We start from the raw sequence: 20,182 nt of genomic DNA, 5'->3' as shown, positions 1-20,182 counted from the left end.
CCTCCATACATAAACTATAAAATGAACACAGGGAATGACAAACTTTCATTGCCTATTAAACAGTTGATCTTTGTTTCTTTGAGCAATAATACAACTCAGGCCAGCTCAAGTAGTGCAACATTATCTGGAATTCTGGATAAAAAGTTTAATTATTGCTATTATAGGCACTGGTTACTTGAAATCACTGCATTGACAGACATTTTCTTCCTCCCAGCAAGAAATCACACAGGTAGCTGGGCACAGTCCAACCAAACACTTGGAAAAGAAACATAATCATGCAAATCGCAGCCTAATCTATTCGCTTTAATTCCAGTGATATCAGAACAGCAGCATCTGCATGAAGCAGTAGGGTTTTTTTTTTTCTTCAGAGCACAACATGAGAGACAAGTCACAGCACAGCCTGTTTGAGCTGATATTGCTTCAAGGGATTATTTTCAGGTTGGCATTATTTGTGGTGACTTCAAAGCCTCAGCAGGCACTTGAACACACTTGAACAATGACTTGGGAAGTGTCCCGGGCTTCATATGGCAAGATGCATGTAATTACTTTTCATCCCAAGAAGGCAGCTACTGGTTAAGAAGGGTGAGCAGTTTTCTTAGCTTTCAGCAATGGCGCCTACTAGACAAGCCTATAAACAAGCTCTAATGGCTTCCAGCACGATATGCTGGAGTCCTGTATGAGACAGATTTTACAACAGTTATACTCGTGACAATTGATACCTGCCACTGGTAAGTCGCTTTTGCCCAAATTTCTCAGACCTATCCATTCAAATAAAGGTGACGAAAATGAAACTACCATGTGTCTAGCTGCATGTTTAAAGTTTTAAGAATGGCAGGCACTCACAAGTTCCACTTTTCAATTAAATCCTCAAGTATGTGGAAGTGTTATATGCTGGGGTGGTAAAGACAAAACAGCATAGAACATACTGACACCAAACAGGAAGACAGACATGATTAAGCCTTGCTTATTGCAACCACACTATTTGGATAATGTATTATGAAGCAACTAATACAGTTAATTGTGACTCATGCCAGAGAATAAAAGTTTGCTTTATGACTAGTCTAATAGAAACATTCAGCCTTTAAAATTGTGTTTTCTGATCTGGTTTAATGAAGGACTCTAAATAATTAGTTTAAAAATAACACTTTTGGAAGTCCCATGCCTACACCTAACTCAACAGACAATTAACTTACATGTAGAGAGAAGCATAGATATGCAACACCTTCCATGTGGGCAAGTCTTTAAATGTCATTTTTCAGGCAGGTTGTACCACGGTGAGTTTTAGCCAGCTGCATAAGTAAGTTCTTTCATGTTCTACAATCAGCACCATTTTTGCCACCAGCTTTTTTTTTTTAAACAAGCTGAAGACAATTGAACAGAACTGCAGCAGAAATCAATTTTTCCATTACATACCTACCTCGTGTGAGACTTGCATTCTTCTATTACAATATTGCTGGCCTTATGTTTCCCATTCTGCTTTATAAGACTATCTGTGATGTTTTCTAGCAGTGTCATCATTTTTTCTTGGAGCTTAAAATTATGCTGTCAAGTTAAGAAAAATGAAAGAGGCTTTCACAATCCAACTTTTCCAGTTATTTTCCCTATCTAGGATTCCTGTCCAGATTTATTTTCACTTAATACAGGAAATTTCCTCTCAACATATCCAAATATAACTAATGTCACCAGCTGCAAAAGGTGTTAAGATTATGTTCAAGCAGAGGGAGCAGCAGCATGGGAAGCAACGGCCTAAGGCGACTGCATTATAAGAGCTTGTCCCAACCCATTAAACACTAGTGGAGGTGGCTCCTTTGCTAACAAATGGAAGCTCCAGGCTACAGTTCACCTTCAGATACAGAGATATAGACTAATGTACATTTGGATCACAACAAGTTATTTTATCATTGTTTTAAGTGTACATTCAGTCAGCATAACCATTTCTGGGTACCACGATGTAGCCATAGAAGTCACACGAAGGTGACGCCAGCCTGGGTACAGATGCACACACTGAGGACCATAGGACATGGTTTTAGCTGTCTGTTTCTATAAAAGGTCAAACAGCTGAACTGTTTCTACAGTCTTCATTCACAACAACACTTGTACACCCAGTAGTAGTCACTGAGTATACTAATGCTTAGGGCAGGTAACTGGGAGAGTTGGCCTACTATTTATCAGGTCTAACTCAAGTTATCTGACTGATATTGGATCTTTTTTCCTACAATTGCTCTGCACATATCTCCCCATATCTGCTGCTGAGAAATATCCAACTATTCCTCACACCAATGTGATCGTTAGGGTTTTTCCATGGAATTTCATTCATTGAAATCAAAGCCCTATTTTTAATTAATCTATAGCAAGAGCAAGGGTCTTAGCCGGATTTTTGTTTTGTTTTGTTTTTTTCCAGTAATATCTCCATTTATATCAGAAAACTTAATAACAGAAGTCAGTCACCACAGCACAGGAAATCTGAACAACAGAAAATAGAGCAAGAGGCTACAATATTTATACAGCCTAACATGAGAATCCTCCACTGAAATCCATACAGACATGAATCTTGCCCAAGTGACACTGCATATACTCATCAAGGTGATGCTGCCTTTATAAATCATGCATACAGTGACCATTTCAAGCAGTGCAGAAAGTGCAGCAGACATGAGACAGGTTATCAATCTGACAATTTATCCATGTTTATCTCTGCACAAAAGGATTTTATTTTTATCATATAAAATTAGTCTGAGAACTTCATTAGATCACTCCACCAAAATCAAACATCAGGTGCATATTACAGTCTGTGGAGCACAGAAAGCAGGTCATTAACAAAAGCATTTACCTCGGAGCTCTTTCATAGAGAGATTCAAAAATAGCCATTTGGAATGAAAAGCAGAGCCTAGCCATATTTGACCAAAAGTCACTGCTCAAAAGCATTAGAGAATGAACTGTAATGAATGAATTGTAAAATCAATTTTAGTAAAATCCATGAGAAAGGGATGGTATATACAACCTGAAACTCTGGAGATTTGATTACAGGAAGGACAAATAAACAAAATACAAGGCCAGCGAAATTCTATTAAACTCTGTTAAAAAAAGAAACACTCCATGTTTTTATTTCAGCACTACTAGTTCCAAAATAGCATCATGACACTGACCTACACATTTTGCCCAATGCTAACTGGACCACCGTTACCCAATTGCTCTGGAGTAACCGAGTTGAACAGAAAAACAACTTGCTAAAGCTGTATCTGGGTAAGGCAATTGTGAAGATGATGAGAAAAAAATAATTTGATCCATGCCAAAGTGACAGCAAGTTGACTTAACTTGTTAGAGTCAGGCTAAACAGGCTGCACATAGCTCTGACTGCACAGGAGAGGCCAGCAAGAGTCAATAACAAAACATTGTCATTTTGGACTAGCAAGACACTGAAGACAAAGTTCAGCTCACACTGAAGGTGGTACATACTCAAGTGTTGCATCTCTGATGAAACTGATTTCTAAATAAATGGGTTTTCATTGGTACCTGGACACTCCAATTAACTTAAAGGGCTTTGTAGTGACAGTTTAATTCAGTGACAAATGAGTTCAGTTACACTGGTGCAGTTTAGTTGAACCCTTGCCCCCTCCCATGGAAGATGCATTTTTAGTTATTTTCCAGAAAACTGCATTGCCCAGAAAGGTCCCAAATAGCATATGCCATTTATCCATTTTCTACCCTTTTCCACAAGAAGCTATTTCTCCCTCACTGCTCACATAAACTATGAGAAACTGATATCCAAAGTTACCATAAGGACTTGTTTTGAACACCTTCTCCCATTCCCAAGAAACCACAGCTTCAGCCTCAGAAATAAGTTTCCTTGCAAATCCATCTGGTTTGGTGAAACAAGCTGGAGTAACACCTTCCAAAACCCTAGGCTTCCCAATCCAACTGACTTTCATAGAATGGTTTGGGTTGGAAGGGACTTTTAAAAATTGTGTAATCCCTACCCCCTGCCATAGGCAGGGACACCTCCCACCAGACCATGTTACTCCAAGCCCCATCCAGCCTAGCCTTGAACAGCCTAGCCAGGGATGGGGAACCCACAGCTGCTCCGAGCAACTTGTTCCAGTGCCTCACCACCCTCACAGTGAAGAATTTCTTCTGTATATCTAATCCAGATCGACTCTCTTTCAACTTACAGTGTTACCCACCCTGTCCTATCACTACACACCCTTGTAAAAGGTCCTTCTCTGGCTTTCTTGTGGGCCCTCCTCCAGGTACTGGAAGGCCACTATAAGATCTCTCCGGAGCCTTCTCTTCTCCCGACTGAACAACCCCAAGTCTCTCAGCCTGTCTTCATAGGAGAGGTGCTCCAGCCATCTGAGAGTCTTCATGGTTTAACATGTCATAAATATATGACCTGAAACAGGCCTGCCAGCTTTGAAAGTCTGTCATAACATGGACAAACATTCTTTGAGTGCAATTAACATCTGTGAAGATACTCAGCCTCACAAACCCAAGTTTGTGGAAGAAATGCTAATGCAAATTCGAGTATATACATCCGCACTTCAATTCTGCCTTCATTGACTGTTTGATTGGTAATTAAGGCATATTTGGTTCCAGAGATATAGGAGAAAAAACTCAATTCCCAAAGGAAGACATCAAATCTAAGCCCAAGGTTATTAATCACATTGCCACTAATTGTATATAAAGTATCTTTACCCCCTCCAAATTTTTTTCTTTAAATATTATGGGATTTTAAATATGTCACAATATTCTGGATATCTTGATTAGATCTCCTTTAATATACTGCCTCAATAATTTGTAATTTATTTAACACCACTATAAATCTCACAGAAATGAAGAACTCTTACTAATCATTAAGTAGAATTTTTAGCCTGACTAAACTAGCAACACAATTTGATAAGGAGGATTTTTTTTTTTTTTTAACTGCCTTTCTTTTTTACTGCCTTCTTGTAATTGAAGTTTCAACGAGGGTCCCATTAGGCTGATACTGCTCCCCCTGTGAATCAGATAGACCCTCAAGTCTTCACATTTTCAGAGTTAAGTCTCACTGGTAACTAACATAGGGGAAGATTTTGACTAAATCAAATGAGAACTCAAAGATTAAAAACCTAAGGAATTTTGCTCCTCATTGACACTTAATAAATTTTCTACATCATTTCCCCCCAATCCATTAAGATCACATGCCCTCACAAAACACCACTTTACAAGATTACTTTGCAGGGAAAAGTAGAAACTTGCACCTGTAGCCCCTGCATTCAAGTCAGGTAGCCAAAAATGCATCCAGGCCCACTACAGATGCCCTCATTCAGTGGTCCCTTAAGAGGGTGCAGAACCCGTCCCAAGCAGAAAGCCAGTTACAGGGCAAAAGGAGGGGAAGGGCTATGCAGAGCCCCTGGACAAAGGAAGAAATTGCTTCGGAGAAGCATCACAGGATCCACCCAAAGGGAGAACACACTACCACACCTTTGGGCAGCTCCACCAGGACTGGTCCTGCAGCAGCACCACTTTGTGTGTTCCTCTCAGCTACAGAAGTTATTTTTTCCTGGTAAGATAGATGGATACCTGGACGCAGGCAATGACAAAAAGTGATGCTGCTACCTTGAAAATATGTAATAGTTTGGTACATAGCTTTTTAAAATATATAAAGAAGCTTTTATCAAATACCTTGAAACAAGCACTAACTTTGATCAAAGAAAGCTCTTCAGCAAGCACTAGCTTAAGAAGGACACTGCACCTTTTACCCTATTGTTGTGGTTTAGCCCGGCTGGCAGCTAAACACCACACAGCCGTTCGCTCACCCTCCCCCCTCCCTCTCTGGGATGGGGGAGAGAAACGGGAAAGTGAAGCCTGTGAGTTGAGATAAAGACAGTTTATTAAGACAGGGAAAATAATAACAACAATAATAATAATAATGATAATGATAATAGTATTAATAATAATAATGTGTACGAAACAAGTGATGCACAATGCAATTGCTCACCACCCGTTGACCGATGCCCAGCCTATCCCCGAGCAGCCGCCCCCCCCCACCCCAACTAGCCACCCCTATATATTGTTCAGCATGACGCCATATGGTATGGAATACCCCTTTGGCCAGTTTGGGTCAGCTGTCCTGGGTCTATCCCCTCCCAGCTCCTGCTGCACCCCTAGCCTGCTCGCTGGCAGGACAGAGCGAGAAGCTGAAAAGTCCTTGGCTTGGTGTAAGCACTGCTCTGCAACAATTAAAACATCAGCGTGTTATCAGCACTCTTCTCATCCTAATCCAAAACATAGCACCCTACCAGCTACTAGGAGGAAAATTAACTCTGTCCTAACTGAAACCAGGACACCTATTCAATACCAGAACAGCATGAAATCTTTCAGTATTTACCATAAAACAGGAACATCAGTGTGTACAGCATTTGGTCAGCTATGGAGTTTACCATCACCGGTTTTGTTGATTTTCTCCAAAGGACTGAATAACTAATACTGTTGTAAGAGACAGACCAGACAAAGGGAAAGAAAATCAAAGCACCAAATGGAGAAGAGGTAGAAATCCACCCATACCAGCTCTGCACGCAAAGTTAACTTCCTGCTTAGAGAAAGGTTCCCCCTTTTATTCCCTTCTGAAGAATTCAGTATAGCTTACTGCCAAAGGCAAGATTTCATACTCAGTAGAAGAACAATTCTGATGCTCTATAGGCAGTCTTATGTATCTTGTCCCAATATATTTCTATTGCATCCCAATGCCTGCCTGTAACATCAAAGGATAAGGATGTTTAATTATGTAGGTGATCCGGTGACAGAAGGGTATAAACTAGCCATATAAAACATCTTGCTGCAGTTTTAGTATCTGCAGACCTCCATATTCCTATTTTGGAAGGATAAAATACCTTGGTGGGGAAAAAAATTATGATTTTAAGATCTACTTAAATTCCTTGACCAAAATTATTTAAGTTATGCCACCTCATAAAGCTATTATCCAGTAAACAAACAAAAAACATTTTTTTTAAATAGCCTGTTTTTTGGAAAGAAGCAAGTGACAAAGGATGCTGCCTTCATTTGAAAGTATAATACTAAGCACAAGAAGTTACTCCCCATTACAGACTACAGAACTGCTTCAAAGATTAAAGTTACACAGACAAGATCATCTGAAGTACAATTGAAAGTGTAATAAAAATTAAGCAGTTAGATTAGTTCTCACAACATAAAAAACACAACAAAGTTTGTCTGAGATCAACAGCCACAAACCCACCTAGGGGCATCAAGGCAAGAACCATCCCAGCAAGAAACTCTCTGTTTCTCTGTGGACTGAATTCAATTCTAAGCAAGTATCACCATCCATTCCTCCCGCCACCATTTACAATGGTTCTTTACACCACATTGCATTTCAAGCATAAATGTCAATGAAAGCACGCACTGGTTTTGGCCAGGTTAGAACTAATTTTCTTCATAGTAACCTGTAGGGTGCTGTGCTTTGGACTGTGGCCCAAAGTAGTGATGATAACATGGGATGTTTTAGCCACTGCTGAACAGTGCTTGCACAGCCTCAAGGCTGACTGTTTCTCACGCTGCCCTGCCAGTAAGTAGGCTGGGGTACACAAGACGTTAAGAGAAGACAACCAGAACAGTTGACCCAAACTGACCACAGAGATACTCCATTCCATATGGCATGCTCAGCAATAAGAGCTGGGGAAAAGAGGAGGAAAACAGGGCAGGAGGGGCATATGTTGAGTGTCGTGGTGTTTGTCTTTCCAAGTAACCATTACACATGATGAAGCCCTTCTTTTCAGGAAATAGCTAAACATCTGCCTGATGAGATGTAGCAAGTGAATTCCGTGTTTTGTTTGCACAAGCAGCTTTGCTTTATTTATTAAACTGTCTTTATCTCAATCCACAAGCTTTCTCAGGTTTACCCTTTCTGATTCTTTTCCCCATTGCAGTGATGGGGAGCGAATGAGTGGCTGTGTGGTGCTTAGCTGCTTACTGGGCTTAACCCACAACAAAACGTCAGAAATTCTACAAATGGCTACAGATGGCACAAGGCCACTTGAACAATGCACTTATTTACACAAGTCACTCCGATATGCAAGGACTTAATACAATAAGAAAATGGTCATTCAATTCAAGTACCCGAGCTACTGCTCACTTCCATTTCAACGTGTCACTTGAAGTGCCATTTATTCTTGGGAAGTCAGAGCTTCTCAAAACTTGAAAAAAAAATCAACATTCATATGAGACAAAATACCAGCAGTTTACTGCAACAACAACATGCTACGCTAGTAGGAAGCAATCTAGTAGTCAGCTCTATTTTGACCACTGATCTTTTCAAGTGCAACATATGCCCAATTTTCAGTAGTGAAAAAGAAAAATAACCCACACCTTCCTATTTTTCATTAGCAGGTACCTACTCAGTCCTCCAGGACACATCTCTCAAAATGCATTACCATCCTCCTACTGCAACCTTTCACTCAGCTGCCATTCAACCTTACGAAACAAAAGACCTTTCTGAAATAAAAACAGGAAAACACACCTGACAAATTAAGATTTTTCTTATCCGTATAGAGTTCACCACATTGTAATATGCTACCACCTTAGCGTGCTGTCCTGTTGTTTCCATTTAATTCTTGTCATACTCTATAGTGGCACTTCTTTTACCTAGTTGTGATACTAACAGTATTTTCCCCTCAGACAGATTAAGTTTAAATATCTGTCTCGGAGGAGGTAGCCTTTCATTTGAAAACTAGAAACATTAGTCTGCATCTCAAGCAATAGAGGTAGCAAGTTTAAAAAAATCTTATCCTCCTTAAGCTTTCTCCATGTTTTTGAAAGATCTGGCAGCTGCCCAAGAGGGAAAAAGTGTCCCAATAATAGAGGCTGTGCTGCTGGTATATGTCATTTCTAAAACTGTTGATCATTAGCAAAACACCATAGATCAGGATCTTTTTAACCAGCAGCATTAGAATAACTTGAGAGGGTGACTAAAGCCAGCGAACAGTTTTCCCTATAATTACTGAAAAATGAAACTAATTTCTTTTCACCCTGGATATCTTTTACCTCTTGCCAGAAGCGTTAATATAGAATATGGATGTTAATAATGAGGACAGTAGGAACTGGAAGTGTTTTAAGATAAAGGCTGACTTTTTAATGGTGTTCATGTGTAGTGTAGCATGCCATATAATTAATACAACTCTTTTACCAATTCAGAATGTGTACTTCTCTATACAGAACTGCAGTTCTGAAGATATTTATTGCAACACTTAGCCCTTTTGCATTCTCTTATCTCAGATGATTAAATACTTTGGATGAAGTTATAATAATGCAGCTTTCATTTGTTTTCTAATGCTTTCTACTTTCCGAATATAATATAGCTAGACTCCCCCTGTACACATGCTTTCAGACCTGTACAAAGACTGGCAGTCTCACTAAATCTTTACTGTCTTAGTATTCAGCTGATCTGAATCACAGCAAGTCTTCTTCCCTCCCAAGTTTCCTTGTCGAAAAAAAACCTGAGACGCAATATTGCCAATTCCCTTATTTCTCCTCAATTGCTTTTAAGTTAGATTTAAGCAAAACCTACAGTTTCATAGCATTGTTGTTCAGGGGAGGAAAAAAGAAAACACTCTTCAGTTATATTCCACAGGCAAACTAAGATTAATAACCAGCCAGTCTTCTCTTTGACCCTCTGTTATTAACTCTGCTCCAGCTCCCAGAATGTTCAGGGAAGTCCACATACTAACTGAATTGAGGATTTAATCTGTTTCTTTTCATCTAAGAATACATGGTTGCACAGCTTTAGAAGAGACACTTATGATTATTTTATCTTTCAGAATACTTTTTCCTAACGATGGCAATCTCACCACTATCTGCTACCTTGGTCTCTTACGTTCACCTAAGAACTTAAGTCCCAAAATATCTTACAATAACAATGATTTCATGCACTTGAAATATTGCCCTAGCAGAAACAGCAAGAACTTGAATTCATTACAATGGAGGACAGGAAAGATATAAAAAAACATCTTTGGGGAATATTTTCACGTTATCAAGCACAAGCACGAAATCCCTACACATCTAGTGCACTGCAAAGCCAACAGTTTCTAGGAGTATGCTACAAGATTCAGCTTGAACTACTCAATCACTTTAGAAAAAAGAATCTGCAAGTGTCCAAATGTATCTTCTGCAAGTGATAACATTTCCATTAACAGTACGGATTGATTGGAAAAATGCCTTCTCTAATTACTCACTAGAGAAGCAAAAGGAGTCCAAACCAGAATTCGCAATCAGCTTAAATAATAATCGGACTAATGACTAGGTTAGCTACACAGGAACAGAAGCTTGAAGGAACAAAATGAGTGGCCGCAGGATTATCACAGGAGAGTAACTGCTTATCAGCTAGGAGCTGTTGGAAAAAAAACATCTCGTCTGAGAGTTTGCAGAAACTTGTAGAAAGAGCTGCAGACATCAGGCATCACTTGAAAGAGAGTTAAGTGCATTTGGAACAAAATTACTTTTCATATACCAGCAGCCAAAGGATGCAACATCTCCTAAGAGGCCAGATAAGTTTACAAAGACCACTCCCAATAAAAGAGGGGGCTGCAAACACATTGACTCACTTTCTTAACACACTGCAGCAGGATGAAAGACAAGGAAGGACTGCAGAGAGAAGAACTACCTTGTGAAGATGTCACCTTTAAGATTTATAAGAACATTAAGTTGTGAAGGATACAAATAAAGAAAAAAGAATGAGTTTCTGCTTTCAAATAAATAAGCAAGTGGAGGCTTACATGGGGTAAAACCAATTGGCTTCTGCTTTGTAAGGATTTATGGCTATGAACACACATACAGAGCCATATGCACAACTCTGACAATGCCTGTGGCATGGAGAAACACTCGCAACCTCTGCTCCAAAACACATTTGCTCTTTGTCTATTGCTTCCTGTAAGAGATATAGAACGTTTATTTGCCATTTCTGGCACTGGGGTTTATAGATAGATAGTTGTTAAGCTTCCCAGTAAACAAGAATAGGCACAGCTACAAATCAATGATTTTTTAATCTTCAAAAAGTTCTTGATGTATTAGGGACTGAATTTTCAACACTTGAGGAACACTCAAAAGGAACTCAAGACTGCAGAAGCACATAAGCATGAATTCCTGATCTCTCCATACACACACAACTAAAGAGGAAGCCAGGGAGCAGTGCTCAGCTGCAGCCTTCTGCATCCAGTCACTCTCAAAGTGACATGGGCTGAAAAACCCTGGGAATGAAGAGGCAGCAGACAGCTTACATGGCATACAAGTGAAACACTTGTTTTTAATCCTTCTCTGGCTTCCCTGTATGCTAGGTAGCTTGCTAACCCCCCAGCAACGTCTCAATAACGCAAGCTTGAGTACTTTAATATTCTATATTACTCGCTTTTTACCAGTTTACACATTAAATGTAAGAGGCCAGGCCTTCACGAGTAAAAGTCAAACTTCATTTAGTTATTTTTCTCACAGCAATATTCTACTTAGAATGTTGTCCAAAGATACCCAAGTTGGAAGCAGAAAACATCCACCTCTTCCATCTTGCAGTGCCTCACATATTTCACAGTTTGGGCAAGCCCACAACATCAAGCCACAGCATCACCACGTGGTACTCTGCAGCAATGAAACCAGTCCTAGTGCAAGCCAATAAGAACAGGGAGAACCTTCTTTTTGTATGGCATAATATAAAGGAGAACTTGTCGTTTCAGGACAGAGAAGAGACCCTCCTAAAACCCTCTGATCATCATGATTTGAACAATAGCCCTCTCCCAGGTCTAGGACAGAGAAAAACTGGGCAGAGGGTGGTGGATGAGGGAACAGAGCACAAAATTGCTCTCCAGAGAGCTGTCACATTCAGATGACTGCCAGGAATTCCTAACAGGCATGGCAGAGTCCAGGCAACCATTTTGCAGAGGTACTTTAATAAGCACTCTAAATAACCCTAATTTCCAAATACCTATAAGCATTGTGCATTTTCTGAATGTACGTATACAACTAGTTCATAATTGAGCAAAGCCCAGCCAGCCCCAGACTGTCAGCAGTGGGTCAGTTTCTTGGGTAGATTGGGCTTAAGGGCAGGTACCGCAGCACAGCTGGAGCTCTGTGAGGGGCTGTGGGAGACATTTATTTCTCCTGACACTGTAACTTACTGTGTCAGTCTCAATGTTATCTGGGTCACCGCTACAGGTTTGTGGCATCAACAGCAGTAGCAGCTCTGCTGGCAGGCTTCCCTTCGGTACCTCCAACAACGTAAAAAGCAGCATTCAGCCCTGACCACTGGAAAACTTAGATTACAAAGTCTAATCAAGGCAAAACTTCAGCCCAGGTCCCAGAGGGAAAAGAATTATCACTGAGCAGTGGTGTAATTAAACCGTTTTAGCTGTCAGACATCCGGTGGAGTAGATTGTGCTGCAGCTGCTATTCCATCTCTGACAATAAACTTAGTACATTTAGTTGTTCCTTCCCCTCTCCCTTAATTTTCCTTACAAGCCAGATGTGAAGAAGCAGAACAAACACACATTCTAACCTTCCCCCTCCTGCATCCCCACACAGGTTGCGTGGGTGCTGCTGCCTCTAAATCCGCAGCAGAGCCACGAGGCCCAGAGCGCCGGAGGGATGTGGTGCTCCTGTGCCGTTTCCATGGCACTGCCAAGGCCTCGGGGCTGAAGCCCTGCTGTCTGCCTTCTCCCGCCCAGCTTGCAGAGACAGAATAAACGCGCTTTCTCAAGGCTACATGGTTATTGTCTTTTTCCTCCAGAGCCATCTCAACACATCGTTCCCATTGTGTTTGCTTTTCCTTGCCATTTCTACTGTCATTAATTAGGCTAGCACTTTATGGAACCACTAACATTTAGGGCTTACCCAATAAAGGAGGCACACAGAAGAAGGTGGTCCCCGTCTCTGAAGAAGCCATGCTAGTACACTGCACATACCACCACGATAATAGAAAAAGCTTAAGTCTCTCAGTTTTCTTATATATTTTTCTTCTCCCATTGGAGAGCATAGGAATTAGGTGCACATGATACAAAAAAACATAAACCTGAAAACTGGGGTTCAGATTTTTGGATTTTGATTGCTTTTCATTTTAAAAATGTATGGGTATGTTTCAGTAAAAAGAACAAAAAAAAATTAAGAAGCACTGTATGACTTAGAGAAAAGACCAAGAGTTGTTAATCAGTTGATTAGCAGTGAGCCAGTGAAAACACACAGCCATTAAAAATTTACCTGATGACTTTCACCCTCCCTGCTTCCCCCAAGGAGAAAGAAATTCTAACAAGCAAAAAACACTTTCAAGTACAAAATGCCCTACACTTTGGAAAGGAAATAAACATGTATTTGCAAAAATGACCCTCTGCCCTGCTCTCTGGGATGACATTAAAATGGGAATGAAGTCTCAGTGTCCAAGTCTGGGTGTGATTAATACAAGATTCAGAGCCAGAGAGAAGGAATTTAGTTGCAAGGAAAATTGGCTGCTCTTTCATCTGAACCTTTCCTCTTTTCAAGAAGATTTTACCTTAGAAGGAAGGGGGAAAAAAAGAAAACTTTGTCATTCCTTTTTCTTCCTTATGACAAGCTGTCACTTCTAGATACAGGAACCGTATCACCATGTTGCTGGAGAGAATATGTGGGGCATGATTTCTCCTTTCCTTTGATATGAAAAGAGATTCAAGTAATAAAGAAAGAACTAAGAAGAGTAAAGGAAAAGCAGCTATTTTCAAATAAGCAGAGCCAATGTTATTTTAGTATGACATTCCATGAAGCAACAGTGGCATCCAGTGGTATAATAAGCAAGTTTCATATCCAACTTTCACTAACTTGAGTTCTATCAGAAAAATTCTTGCAATAGATTCTTAAGAAACCCTTCCCTTACTCCTCCTCTCCCCTCAAAATTTCCAATCTGATTTTTAGGTTAGATCTAGAGAGTTCTTAAAATAATCAGGCTTCAACTTCACTAAACCTTGTGTTGGTCATTCAGGTCTTCAAGACAGTTAAACTAGAGTAACTGCTCCTTTTTAATAGGACTATTCCTCTATCTACATACCCCCACAGTAATCTTCTGAAAGCTACTGACTGATGTAACTAGGTTCCCTGAGGGAAAACACAGCCTTGTTCTCTCCCCCCCAAGATAAAACAAACATAAACCAAGCATCTCACGAAGAGACTGAAGCTTGGCCTACATCCACTCTTCATATGACAGTACAGTAACAGAGTTTAACTGCTTTTAATTGATGTGGTTTCACAACTATGAGTGTGCCTACACAACCTACTTCAAACACACAGAAAAGTGTAATTATTGCCATTCTCACGAGGAAGAGGTAGACTGGGGAGGAACAGCTCAACACTGAACTAAACTAAATGGCACAGAATGTACCAGCAACCTCTTTCCCTGAGTCCTCCTTCCACTCAAACTCATTTAGAATATCAATAAGAACTGTGACTAATGCACTGCAGTTCTGCTAGCACAGCAGAACAGTTTACTCTTCAGAGTAAACAATGCATTTTACTCATCATGGTACTACAATGTCACAGTTCACGTGTATCCCCCAGCTTGTGACTCTAGCAATCAGATTACCTGACGGAGCACATTACTCGCTCATGGTGATGTTACATGCCCAGTGTGGCTGACCAAGAAGAGGTCAACCACCCCAGCTGGGTCTCTCCCATCTCATTGTTGGGACTGTCCCAGCTGGAACTGGAAGGCTGAAATGCCAGATTTGTCTTTAGATAATCACTATATGGTTTCCCTGCTAGAGTTGGCCAGTTCCCAAGAAGCATTGTGAGCGAACAGGCAAAAACTTGCAGATGGGAGTTTGTCCCCAGATCATGAAAAAGTCATTGTCAGTTGTGATACACAACTCTTAGAATATATTGTCCTAGCAAATAAGATGCTAACATTAAAATAGAAGAAAAATACAGGAAAAAACAGTACTATCCAAAGGCAATAGGACTTGTGCTTAAGTGGAAAATCCCATATGATTGGGATATGAGTAGGTGAGGTTATGCACTGGAGATGATCTCATCAGTCTCCAGCAGTGGTATACATACTCCTCCACACATCACACAACCCACTTTTAAGCCCCCCTCCCTCTCTCCCTCGAAAGACTGTTTATCATTCACAGATCTTTCCTTCCTGATACTATCTTTCCACCAGATGTCACACTTCTCCTTTATTTCTTGCCTACTCCTGTACCTGGTAACTTCAAACCCTATCACATAACCTTACACACAGATATATTTGTGCCCTTACTGACCACTTCTACAGAGGATAAATATCTGTCCCTCTAGTTGACTGGCAGTAAAAACACAGCAGTTAAGCAACAGAACGTCTGCTGCTTTTTGCAACTGTTTGCAGGTCTTATTTAAATAGTAGTGCTTACATCGTCATAACCAGAAAAATCTGAATAACTCTTAGAGCCCAAAAATACACATTGTTACACATCAGCAGGTTATTTAAGGGGACAAGAATTCCTTTCCAGATGTCATGTTTTTAAACAGGGTCTTTCTTTGTGGTTTTATTTTTCAAGTATGTCATTACTTGCTCTAAAGGGGAGAAAAATTCATTCACATTGGCCAAATGCACACAAAAGGAACATTATTTTCGAGCCAAAACACCTAAATCCCACATTAAATAAATGCTTTCTGGTATGATTTAACCTATCAAAAATGAATTATTTGAACTCAAGGGTATTTTAAACATGAGAGTAAAGTTTGGTCCTATACTGTTATTTTCTGGTATGACCTCTGGCTTGTTTTACTTTGAGAACAATTTTCAAACCTCTGTGCCAGGAGTAACCCACTAGCGTTAGCCATCTTATGGTCTGCAACCAGCCTTCTCCTGTTTTGATAAATATAGTGCTAATATATTATTCTAGAAAAATAATCCTTAGAAAGTTTATTTCAAACACAAAATTACCTCAGCTTCACTGTGCTATCATACTAGACTGCAATGGTTTAGTTTGATGAATTTATACAATTTCTTCCCTGTCCTTTGACAATGACCTATTTTTAGACACACATCACACTGAGTGAGTATGTCACTTGATAGAATACCATCCTGAAGATTCAAGTCTGTCATAAATAAATATGTAAGACAAACTGGTACATACAAGTTGCCTCTGAGACCTGCTTTCAAGTCCATTCCAGAATGCAGAGAATGAAAATCATTTCAAATGAATGTCTGCTGGTCTCTGCCATGTTTCTTCTGTAAGAATTGCACATCACAAAACCGCTGAGCATTTCCATACAGACAGCTCTAAAAAGGTACAGAAGGAGGAAGATAAAAAGGAATCCTTCCGCTAACCAGGTGACACCTCTTTCCTTCCCTGCCTCTCACAGGGGAAGGCATCTAAAGGGATTCAGTCGCTGCTTCTCCTGTTAATTCTGCAGAAAGGAGAAATTACCACCTTATCAAAACAAACAAACAAAATGAACCCCAACAGTAAGGCAACTTACAGGAAGTATTATATCTGAGGAAACAGCAGTTGGCTTAGGGTGGTTTTTTTTTTTGGTTGTTGGCTTTTTTTTTTTTAAACTCCACCTAGCAAATATTGCCTAGCAACAATGGGAGAACCCTCCTAACAAAATGAATCATGCAGGTATTGGCTGTTTATTCCCATGAAGGGCTGTGTTTCCACCCTGTCAAATGACATCAAGGCCATGTTGCCAGAGGCATTGGGAGTTTTGACCTCTAAAAGGCAATTTTCTCACTGTCTGCTCAGAAATGTAACATTTTTCAAATTGAAGGCTTTTATATCATATCTTGTAGGTTTTAGATCTATAAATAACATACTAAGAACCTCCAACACAATAAAGCCACAGCTACTATGTTTTCCTATTAACACTGTAAACATTAAATATCACAAAGTTATTATTCCATTAGCATAACTAACTATGAGGCACAAAGAAAAAACATTAAATTGCATGGCCAAGTTCACTGTAGGTGAACAGAGACCGGTACTTGGTTCTAAATTTGAGGAAAAAAATATCCACTAGATCACCAGATATCCATGTGAGCAGGGAAGCCCAAAGCCAATCTGAAGTACAGCTCCATTAAGTAATCAAGGGAGGAATTACAATTAAGTGTTTTAAGTTGCAATAAGGACATGGGTTCACAACAACAATGCTAACCAAATAGTTAAGTGCTGTTATTTGTACAGCAAGCATGCTGTAATTCTCCCCTGTAAAGAGACAAGTACGAGTTCTCTTCCCCCACCCCGTTACTTCCTATTAAAAGCTTCCTGTGTTCTAGCTGGAGCAGCTCCACTGTGAACGAGCTGGGAGCTTTGGTCCTGAAATTACTGCTTTCCTAATTGCGCCACAACGGATCAAATACTCTTTTATGCAGCCTGTGACATCTCAATTTGTCTAGTAAACAGTTAACCACAGCCCCATATATGCTCTTGAACTAATATTATGTTTTTCAAGCTGGGAGCAGATGAAAAATAGGAGTCCTAGAACACCACAAGTGCTGTTCTCTGCTAACTCCACTGCGAAATGCCATCAGGTTTTTGTTTGCTTGCTTGCTTTTGGCCATGTTAAAACAATCATCAGATCTGTAGGAGGATCGGCATTTGCAAGCCATGCAAAGGCAAGTGGTTGTCCCTGAAAACATTAGCATTTTCACAAAACTTCTCTATCCTGTAGTCCGGCGCTATCAGCCTTTTTCACAAAATTGTTCTATGCAGCATACAGACTAAAGGTATGAAGATAGTTTTGGTGCTTTTGTCAGAAGAGTTTTGATAAAATAAGCCCCTTACACTGAATTTTTGGCCATCTACTAAGAGTACAAAAAAAGAATTAACTTCCACAGTCAGAGAGAACCTTCATAATAAACATTTGTGAAATAAAATAGAAGCACTCTAGTGGGTTTTTTTGTTTGTTTGTTTTAAAACAGTTACTGTTCTCAGAAAAATAGAAATTAATCTTGCATGATTCAATAATCCTTTTCCTCCAAAATGCTCAAAGATCTTGCTTTAATTCTGAACATCACCTGCAGATTGGCAAGCTTTCCTGGGTATCATTAGGAAAATGATTCTCAGCCATGACCTCCAAGTACTTTTTTTTTTTTTTTTTTTTTTTTGCATTTATAGAAGAGAGGCACAAAAACCTCAGAAGAGAGTAGTGGTTGGAATGTTTTTTGATTAAAGCAAAATATTAAGTGTTTATTTTCCTATTTAAGGAGTTTACTCCAACATTTTCTTAGAATTGAGTAGTAATTCCCTATACTGTGTATCTTCTATCCTAGGAATGTAGTATTTCTCTTCATTAAACAACATTTAATTTGCTACACTGTTACTTTGTATAGGCCACAAAGAATTTAAGAAACAGCAATCTGATTTCAAGATTAAAACACTTTGATTAAACATCTATTTCTGGGAAGACAAGTGTCAGCACTGTTGGCACGCTATTCCTTGGTAAAAAAATAAGAAAAAAATAAAAAAACCTCAACAGTTGAGAAAAGCTTGCCATGCTTTGCAATGCAGCGTGAAACTCTGGAGCTTACGGATATCTAGATGGCTTGATTTATTCAGTCACCGTACCTACCAAATCCAACTTAGATTATTGCCTTTAAATTTAGTTTGTCAGGAGAGACCTGCTCCCTTGTTATCAATCTCAAATCACAAGTTCACCCCAAAAACAACATGCAATACGTACATATATACACACGTGTATACTTTTATACGTGTTTATGCATAAGAGTCAGGCAGAGAGAGAGCCCTGCAGCAGAAGCCAGCACTGTCACCCTTCCCAAGGGTCTCGGAAGGGGCTCTTCCACCTGAGGGCTACAAGCTGGCAGCAGCCCAGCCCTCCCCACCACAACCAGCCCAGCTGGCAGCAGGAGGAGAACCAGCACTTGGTGCCCTGTGAGGAGCGACTGAAGAGAGCTGAGAAGCTCACCTTCCTGTGAGAAGCTGAGAAGAAGCTGAGAAGCTACCTACCTCTACAGGAGGGTAGCCAAAACAGTGCTGTAACTGCATAAACACAGTGTGCTTCCTCCTGTGGTAAAGTGATCCACAACAGCGGAGTTTCACTCAGTGCAACCCAGGACCTAGGCAGATTGACAAGTAACTTTTAATTAACTGAGCCCTACAATACACCTTGGTTGCCGCAGTCCTCCTGAGAGCACCTCACGCGGATCAGCCTACCACAGGGGCGTTAATTAGACGCACCACCACCTCCTGCCTCCCCGAGGAGCGCGCTCTCCAGGCGGCTCCCCAGACGCCCCTCACGGCTCCCAGCCCCTGCCCACACCGGCAGCCTTTCCCTCCACCGAGCGGCAAGCCCGGAGCCCCCGCCCGCCCACCTGCCTCCGCCCAGCGGCCGGGCCCCGCTCTGTCAGCCAGCCCCGAGGAAGGCACCGCCCGGCCCCGCAGCGGGGACCCCCTCGGCGTGCTAGGTCCCGTCCCTCGGGCCCGGGCCCCCCAACCCCGGGGGCGCCATTTTGCTGCCGGCCCCCCGGGAGCAGCCGCCGGTTGCCACGGCAACGGCGGGTGGCGGGAAGGCCGCAGCGCCGGGCTGAGGCGGGCAGCGGGAGGGAAGCCCAGGGCTCCATCCCCACAGCCCCGACCGCGGCGTCCCGGCCCCGTCCTGCCCGGCATCCCCACGGAGAGAAGGAGCCCATGGCTGTCCCAGGGCCGGTTCACTCTCCTGCACAGCTCTGCGGAGCGCCCAGCCCTCTTAGCCCTTTGGTTGCCCCTGCCTAATCCACACAAAGTCCTGACTGCTGCCCTACAGACAGACAGCACCAACGTTTGTCCTGCATTATTCATGCTCTCAGCACTGGAAATGAAAAACGAAATATATATATATATATATATATATATATATATATATACTCATTTAAAGCTATTTTTCAGATCGCTTCAAAATTCAAATTAATTAAGATTAATTAAAAATTAAATAAAAAATAAAAAGCTCTGAAAGTGATTTTTATTTCACTTACATCTTTAATGTAGCAGTAACTCCAGTGGGGCTGGTATTTTTAGTTTCATGTGGCACAACATGAGAAACAGGGACTTGCTAGCCTAACATGGCAGCACTGAGGAGCAGGACCACGCAGGCGGCAGCCTTCAGTTGAGGTTATGAAGGGCAAAACACATCTGACAAGCCAAAGGGGAGACAAGGAAGCAACACTGCAAAGAAGTTCCCTGTAAGAGTGGCCTCTGGTCCTTTTTTTCCCAAAGCC

The 20,182-nt window shown here is 41.0% G+C and overlaps 1 long non-coding RNA gene across 2 annotated transcripts in view; it reads right to left on the bottom strand.

The window, feature by feature from the left end:
* LOC121076480 overlaps positions 1–19,283 on the bottom strand; it is a 231,963-nt gene extending 212,680 nt beyond the window's left edge. For both annotated transcript variants that reach the window (XR_005823535.1, XR_005823536.1), the window contains exons 1-2: positions 19,143–19,283; positions 18,936–19,045 (exon numbers count right to left, since the gene is read on the bottom strand). This is a non-coding gene — a long non-coding RNA (uncharacterized LOC121076480). The remainder of the gene's footprint in view (positions 1–18,935; positions 19,046–19,142) is intronic.
* Positions 19,284–20,182: the final 899 nt, after the last annotated feature.

This window comes from Cygnus olor, chromosome 12 (genome assembly GCF_009769625.2).
Source record: "Cygnus olor isolate bCygOlo1 chromosome 12, bCygOlo1.pri.v2, whole genome shotgun sequence".
Taxonomy (NCBI): Eukaryota; Metazoa; Chordata; class Aves; order Anseriformes; family Anatidae; genus Cygnus; species Cygnus olor.
The sequence above is the reverse complement of the archived record's forward strand: the minus strand, read 5'-3'. Positions and strand labels throughout refer to the sequence as shown.